General features: G+C 46.3%; 1 long non-coding RNA gene across 1 annotated transcript; it reads left to right on the top strand.

The window, feature by feature from the left end:
- The first annotated feature begins 4,139 nt into the window (after positions 1 to 4,139).
- Positions 4,140 to 8,348, top strand: LOC306800634. Its single transcript, XR_013773886.1, has 2 exons — positions 4,140 to 4,529; positions 7,202 to 8,348. It is a non-coding gene; the product is annotated as an uncharacterized lncRNA (long non-coding RNA).
- The last annotated feature ends 253 nt before the right edge of the window (positions 8,349 to 8,601 follow it).

Below are 8,601 nucleotides of genomic sequence, written 5' to 3'. Positions count from 1 at the left end.
GGCAGCCTTCTCTCTTCTCCTTGCATTTCCTGACAGGAGAAGGTTCTCTCAGAAAGGGAAAAGGTGTTCCTATGGTGACCCCTATGTTCAGCAAGTGCTGGTGGGAGAAGCCAGCACCTGCCTTAGAAGAGAGACTATGGAAATTCTTCTCACTTCTGCAAGTGGCCTAAAGTAGAACAGAACTGGCAAAATACCTGGGGTTTTTTCCTGTCCCCAGGGAATCCAGGTCTCACTGATACCTTTTACGAATGAAAGTGCCATACAAACAAACAGACCATGGAACTGACAAAACAAGCATCCACACATGTGCAAGCCACACTCAGTTTAGTGTCTTGGATGGATGGACATGGTTGGTGAAGGTCAGCTCTTAGTAAACTGGCAAGTTAGTACCTAGTGCTGACAGAGGGAGCTGGCCAGAGCAGTCAGCGCTTTTGTTTCACACCTGCAAAGATCATTGCATGCAACTGGATCTTGGGGTAAGCAGCAGCTGGTGCCTCCTCCCTCACAGAGCAGGGAGACCTGAGGAAAGAGTCCTGGAAGGCCCCAGTTCAGCTTGTGCACTGTATTTGACCACGGGTGTAAAATCAGAGTAATGGCTCATCACCTTTCAGTGATCAGAAGCTCTTTGGGGCAGTGCACTTCATTATCTTCTGTCTGTGGTACCAACCACACCAGGACAGATCCCAGCTAAAGGACCAAAGTGTTATAAGATCATGAAAAATAAAGACCAATAATAATGGAAGGCATTATCAAGGACTATCATAGGCTACAAAAATTTCCTCATGTATCTGCAATTACTTTGTTCCACCATAGTGCATAAAGAGTAGTTGCTTTTCTTAGTGGAATATGCTGTGACAGACAACTGCAGATTTATGTTCCATTCTTCATATTTGAGGAGTTTTTACCATGGTTATTTCATTAATTAATTACAATGGTGATATTTTTTATCCCATATGTGTTTTTAAACAGCCTTTTTATAATTCCTAAATGAGGTTTCTACATAATTCTTAAGGATTTTTTTTTACATCTTAAATAAACTATCTAATTATTTTCTTAGTCTCTACAGCTTCTCTACAAGGCAAGTAACTATCCCCCTTTTGCTGAGGAAAGACTTGATGAGAAAAATTTAATTGACTTGCTCAAGACTTCAAATTAAATTTGCAGCCAAGACAGAATTAGACTCTGCATGGCTCATGACAGCACCCATATCTTCAGACTTTACTTTTTCACAACTTGGTATTTGGTTGTTTAGGGGGGAGAGGGTGCAAATTGCCAAAAAGAGGAGGTAAACTTAGCATATGCTTTCCAGCTATGGTATTAAAACCAAATCTAAACCAACACAGGCAACTTGACTCATAAAGAGACTTGACATCTTTCTCAGAACAAACGTGGTAAGGGCTTGGCAAGAAATTATAGAAAAAAGAGAGAGAATAGGAAAGAAGGAGCAGGTTACTCCTATATTACTAGAAACTTCACTCAGAAGAAAATCAGAATGGGCAGAAATGGGCAGAACTCATAAAGCCCATTATTTCAGCTGTGTATCCACAGAATCGTAGTGATGCTCTTTTCTGTTGCACCATGCTGGTTTCTTTTTTATGCTTGTGGACAGTCCAGTCTGATTTTGGTCAGAAGAGGAAAAGAAGGGAGACTATTGCCAATGCAGATACAAAATTTTTACTACCCCAAAACACCTCCAGCATGAGTGGCTCAGGAGATAGTCTGCATGAAAAGGAACTAGAAAAGTTTCAGCTTGAGCTTTTGTTCTTTTTTTTTCTGAGTATTTAGCTAGTACTCCTAAGCATGTTCGTATTTTCTGGTCTTAAACCTTGGCCCTACAGTGTAGAAGAAAGAAGTCCTATCACCACACGACTCCACTGCCTCCTCTTTCATTCACTTTATGATGTTTAGCACTGGCAGTGAAGTGTTTTAAACCACACTCCTGTGCCTGCCCCACCTCCTGCCATAGCCGAGTGATGAGCTGATGGTAACACCGCTCACAGCATGTCATGTACTGCTCACCCTCATGGATTTCACAGCTCTTCACACACAAATGATGCCTCGCCCCAGCCCTTTGAGGCAGTGGTGAGCCACACGTCACAGAACTGGAAGCTGAGGGACAGCTGTGGGAAGTGACTCGCCCACAGTCCCCTGGGGCAGGGCAGGGAAATCTGATTACAGAAAGGGTTCTCAAAAGCTCTCCAAGTGTGAGCTGCTGCCAAAATTCACAAAGGCAAAGCAGTTTAAAAGCAAAGCGCTTTATTGAAGAAGTGCCCAGATTTTTTCAAGACTAAAAGAATTTGTCTCAAGGCAGGTGTGTCCATGGGGACTGGTTTTAGTAGCACTGAGGAATTTGTGTGGAAGAGATTGGCAGCTTGCCATGGGGCAGAAGAAAGAGAAATGCATGCCCATTATTGCGCTCCCTTTTACTGTCTTCTCTTTTGTTGTGGTGTTATTTTCTTTTTTCCTGTTGCTCTGTGGTATCTATCCTTCCTTGCTCCTCCTCCCTGGGCTCTGGCTTTCCTGACTGCACCCACCCTCACCTTGTGCCTGAACTCTCCTAGCCCCACGCTTGGTCCGCTCCCCTTGGTGCCTTGATGGCCGAGCACACGGTCCCGCAGCGACATCCGAGTCAGCAGCTCCCGCCTGTGCCGGGGGGACTGCGGGGACCCCGGAGGCTCCCGGGGCTCGGATCCTCTGCCAGAGCAAACGTCGGCTCTGCTCATTCTGCTCGCCTGCTTTGCAAACAACATTTGCAAAGCGACTTCCAGAAAAACTCATCAGGGGCACAGGAATTGTCACAGAAATCAAGGAAAAGATAGTAAAAAGCCATAAGGAATTCTTGCACAGCCTGCTTCATTCGGGAAACAAAGGCTGTGCTGCCCTGTTGTACTACTGATGCATGAGATGTAGAAATGTGGAGCATAGCCAGGTCATCTTTGCTCAGGTGTCATTTGTGGAAGATCAAAAGATGGATACAGACATCTTGTGGGAAAAGGAACGGGAAAGAACAGCAACCATTGCCCAATTTCTAAGAGGCAACAAGAATTCATGTTTTCCTTTTTAGAGGAGTCAACGCTGAAGGATGATGACACAGCTGGTGGATGTCAGCTGAAGAACTGTCTGTGAGCTCTGAGAAATGGGAGAGCTGAGATCAATCCTCCCTGGTGTGCATGTCTCTAGGGGATAGCTCTGGCAGAGGCATGGGATGCCTATGCATGTCCTGGGATCACTGAAGGAGAAAGCCCTGTGCAGGACTGGGGTATGAGCAGTGCTAGAAGCAGGTGTTCATGCTTGGGAAGTTCAGGAGATTGACCTCACTGTTAATCAGAATGCCAGGTGCAAAATGAACCCGCATACATTCACTGCCCCAGGAATGACCCTATCCCAATCCAGAAAACGTTCCCTCCCTATTTCAGGCTTTACATTTTACCTCTTAGTCCTGGGCCTCTCCTGAATGCACTTGGGTATTCACGCTTGGATCCATTATGAACAAAGATTGTTAAACCTTGTCATGTACAATATGTCTAGCTGGAGTTTCCTTAGGCCCCCAGAGAAGGAAAAAAGGGGCCTCCATGACACTTCTCCTTGGCAATAGCTAAAATAGCCTCTGCCTCTGGGCTTAGTCTGTAAGAAGGGCATTTTCCAAAACTGGATCACATGTAACTTTCTATGACCTTGTAGCCTTCACTTAAGTTTTATGAATGAATCTCTATTAAAAGCAGGGGGTAAATGTTTTTCCTTTGTCCCTCTTACAGTTTACAAATTTGTCTTCTCCTACAGCCAGCTGTTAAAAGATTGGTTCTGCCCCTGCTTTCACCTTTCCTGTTTTATCAGCTGAGACGTCAAACTGAGGGCCTGACCACTTGGTGTTAAAGATCCATGGCTTTTTTTGTAAGGCAGTGGCCTGGCCAACTCTCTAAATGCTGCCTTGTCTTACAGTTTGAGCTAGCCTCTCATACCCTAAATCACAAGGCATTGTTGCCTGGAGCAATGAACAGCTTCTCTCTCCTAATTCAGGGGTGACAGCAGTTAAGCAATAGGTGAAAGAAATTGTGTATTTCTGGCCTATGAGCACTGCTGAGAAGCTTGATTCTTTTAGCTCTTGAAAATTGTTTGATGTGCACAGATGAAAAGGGCTGTGGAAATACTTATGATGGCTTATTATTTTGATTCTGTTGTTCTTTTTATTTTTATTACCTCTGTGCAGTCATTTATCTTTTCTGCAAAACTTCACCTTCTTGCTCTACACCTGCCTCAAGAATAGCCAGAAATTGCCAATTGATAAACATTACCTAAATGGAGGAAGCAGATGGACTTCTCCAAAGAGGCATCTGCTCCACCCATAGCACAGTATTTACCCAAGTCCCTTAAGCACCTCTCCCCAGATAACTACAGCTGATCAGAGGTGTACAGCTGTGCTTGTGACAACTTCCCAGCCTGTGCCAAACACTGCAAGGACCTATCCCTATCAGAACCACTCTTTTGGGTGGAAAAAGGCAACTAAAGCTATTTGATGGAACCATGGCAAGGTGAGGGGAGCAGCCTGTGTGTGCTGTGGAGATGTGACCAGATAGATGATGAGATTGGGCTACTCCACAGCAGGAAGACCTACGGGGTGAGGTGTGGTAGAGGGAGTAGGTGGGAATGTGAGGTGGAGGGTATGGCATGAAGGAGGTGACATTCTTCCTGAAAAAGGCAACAGGGTAGAGTTTTGGGATCCTGCTCTATGGAGGATTTGTCATATGGTTGGGTGGTTTTGCAGAGAGATGGACAATGACTACTGAGTCACCTCAGCTAAATCTAATATTCCAGAGTGTTCTGACAATTTTCCCTTGAAGCACATTGCGACTCGAATGACTGCTCAGCAGTGACCTCTAGGGTACGTTTGCTTTCAGACCTCCTGCAACATTCAATCACCTCGAATAAGCAGCTTCCCACAAACATATTATGTGGACCTACTTTCTCTTCTAAGAGTGGCTTGTGCCTTTGCCAGGCTCAAAGTCCTTCTTCACATAATGCCCTACACAGGGCATGTAGAGAAGAGAGGCTTGTTATCTCCAGTTTGCTGGTGCATCAAAGGAAGTTGCAGATGGTCTGCATGAATCTGATCCAATACTCTTTGAAGTCAATGAAACCTCTTCCCTCGACCCCTCATTCAGTTCTCTCACAGCTCCTTATGCAAATTATAGTCTATTTTGTGTGTCTCTCCAACAAAACCAACGTGTTCCTCCCAAGCATATGCCTTTGTGGAACCTGATAGCAAACCTTTCAAAATTCTTGGTGTTCTCTTTTTCAGATGAAGCGTGACTTGAAAGTAGATTGGTGTTATCCAAAGCAGGGGGGAAGAAGCAAGCCCCAACCCTACAAATCTGTTTAAGTACTAATTACTGACAGCTATTCTCACTGACTGCAGCAGGACTGCTCACCTGGGTAACAGCCAGGAGGAATAGGCCTCAGAGAGGAACCTGATGAAAATCAGACACAATGCCAGTGAATGCAGGCCACTTGATGCAGAGGCTTGTCAGGAAGCCAAACTGGAAAGTGCTGTCCAAGCCTAAAATGAAATTGTCTGTATTTGCTACAAACAAACAAACAAATTGATCAATGGAAGGATAGAGTGGATAAGTCCTAGAAAACTCAGAAGGAAAATGTTGAAAAATTAGGCCAAAATTCACAGTGGGGGCTAAAACCAAAAAATGGGCAGCCGTAATTGTGATGCCTGGGATACAATCCCAATGCTTTGTGCCTTACAGGATAGTCCTCATGTATTCATGTGCCAACTGCCCCCCCTCCCCTTAACAATTAAAAATCCGGGATACGGATTAAAGCGATAGCAGGTGGCAATCTAATTACTATCAATCTTACATCTGAATCTCTCATTTGTCATATAAGCCCAGCAACAGCTGGCTCTCAACCCTAGTTATCCTCGTGGCTGTGACAACAGGTTCAAAGAAGGTACGGAGGGATGGTCCCTCATCTGCACGCTGCCGAGAGCAAGGGGAGCAGGGGGTGTCCGGGTGCTGTGGCGGGGCGGAGGCAGCTCCAGTTAAAGGTTTTTCTCTTTCTCTTCCCGGGGTCGTTCTCAGCGGGGCTCGGGTCCCAGCCCCGGGTCAGTGCGGGCGGCCCGGGCTGCGGCCGCGGCTCACGGGCAGCAGCACAGCGAGCGAAAGGCCATTCTCGGTGAGAGCTAGGGAGCAAATGTCTGTTTTCCAGGGCTGTTTCAGCCGCATCCCGGTGTTCCCGTGCAGCCATCCCAGCGCCGCTCCCGGCCGGCTCCCAGCGGCGTCGCGAGGTGGCGGCAGAGCCCCGGGGCTCCCGCTGCTGCCGGCTCTGCCCGAGGGGAATCCGGAGACCTGGCCTGGAAAAGGAGGGGTAAACTATTGCCTTTAGAGTTTTGGGGATGTCTGTGTTCATGCGTAATGGAAGCTTGGTCAATTTTTGCAGCCATAGTTTCCTTGGGAACAAGTCACGCTTCCACCCTGGAGCGCGATCCAGGCACGAATTTATTAACAATTTTGAGAGCTCTGTCAGACATTTGCCTCCAGAACTAAAAAGTGGAGGCTGGATTTGCCATCAGTGTCTTTTCTGCTGGCATTTGGTGAGAGACAATAACATTTGAAATGAAGAGGGGGAAATCCTGGGTAGGGAAGGAGAAGAGGGAGTAAGAGATGGTGACTCCAGGCAGAGGGCAGGGGAGAAAGGGAATGAGGTATCCACTGAATGAGGTGGCATAGGCAGGGCTTTCAGCAGGTAACTGGAATGAGTGAAGGAAGAGGTTGGGGTCACATCATAGAATCATGGAATGGTTTGGGTTGGAATGGACCTAAAGGATCCAACTTTCCTGTCATGGGCAGAAACACCTTTCACTACACCAGGTTGCTCTGAGCCCCATTCAGGGACATCCACAACTTCTCTGGGCAACCTGTTCCAGTGCCTTACTACTTTACAGTAAATAAATTCTTCATAAAGTCTAATCTAAACCTACTCTCAAAGCCATTCTCTCTTGCCCTAGCACTACATGCCATTGTAAATAGTCCTTCTTCATCTTTCTTGTAGGCTCCCTTTAGGTAGTGAAAGGTCACAATGAAGTCAGCCTTCTCTTTCCCAGCCTAAACAATCCAAATTTTCTTATCCTTTCTTTGTAGGAGACATGCTTCATCCCTCTAATAAACATGGTCTCCTCTGGACTTTGCTCCAACAGATCCATGTCCTCCCTGTGCTGGGGTTCCCAGAGCTGGATGTAGCACCCCAGATGGGGATTCACCTGAGTGGGATAGAGGGGTGGAATCCCCTCCCTCGACAAGCTGTCCACACTGCTTTTGGTGCAGCCCAGGACACTTTTGGCTTCCTGGGCTATGAGTGCACATTGCTGGGTCATGTCCAGCCTCTCACACACCAGAACCTCCAAGCCCTTCTGGGCAGGGCTGCTCCTGGTCTGTTCATCCCCAGCCTGTGTTGACACTGTGGATAACAGCATCTCTGAGGACTCCTGAGTGTGTAACTGGATGTATCTTGTGGCTCAAGCTATTGTTATTAACACGACCCTTCAGAGACAAGAGGATATGTTCACCAGGTAAACTCAATTTACATCAGATAACAGTAAAGAACTGGCAATGTTATAACCAAAAGTACACCTTAAAATGTGTTATTGTCTCTTGGCTGTTATTCCCAAACAATTGCAGTCCCTAGGGATCCAAAATAAAGGGAGGCAGCATCTCTGCCCTCTAAAGAGAGGACAATCTGGTGTGTGAAACACCAGGCAGAAGCCCTGGGAATGCAGCTGAGCCGTGAAGACCTGTGGAGGATTTGCAATGAAAGCTGGCATGGCAGAAAGAGGGCACTGAATTCACACGCATTGCCCTAAGCCTTTGTGTGCCAGTGTGCAGAGCCAGCTCTCTGCCCAGTCCCACAGCCATAATTAAGGGATTCCCACTCGCCATGAACAGGTGCAGCCCCACCCAAACAAGAAGGCTGCAGACAAAAGATTACAAATAAGGCCTAAATCCCTCTACTGTACATTGCAGTGGTGAGGGGGGACAGGTGGCCTAGGGTAATTCAGGTCCAGTCCCCATGCTGTGGTGGGAAATTGCTGCAGCTCATTTGGATCTGATAACTCCTTGCTGGCTCTGTTGATTGGGAAGCCGATGGAGGCATGGATTAAATCAAACAGCCTGTAAGATACTGGCACTGGAACTTTTCCTACAGGTTTCTGACAGCTTGCAAATAAAGGCACAGATGATGGAGAAGCTGCTTTCTCAAGCGATCCCTTTCTCACACATATTCTATGTCATTTATTCATTCATTCATCCATTAAGCTATAATTGATCTTAAAGACCTTGCACATCAAATGAGCCTGACTGTATGTATGCAGGGCATTTGCAGTGGTCACACACCTTTGGAACCTGCTATGTTCAGAAGAGGTCTTGAGTGTTTTGGCAACTTTTTTTTTTTTTTTTAAATAAAATTGTCATCTGATCTTTACTGTTTTCCAAATTTATTGCATATGTGTATTGCATATTGTTGTGTTTGGCATGTCTTGCCCCTGGTGTCTTGTCTGTAGATTTGGAGGGAGATGTTACCCCAGCTCATGCAAATTTCCAG

This window comes from Erithacus rubecula (assembly GCF_903797595.1).
Source record: "Erithacus rubecula genome assembly, chromosome: 3".
NCBI lineage: Eukaryota > Metazoa > Chordata > Aves > Passeriformes > Muscicapidae > Erithacus > Erithacus rubecula.
This window is presented reverse-complemented; position numbering and strand designations above follow the sequence as displayed.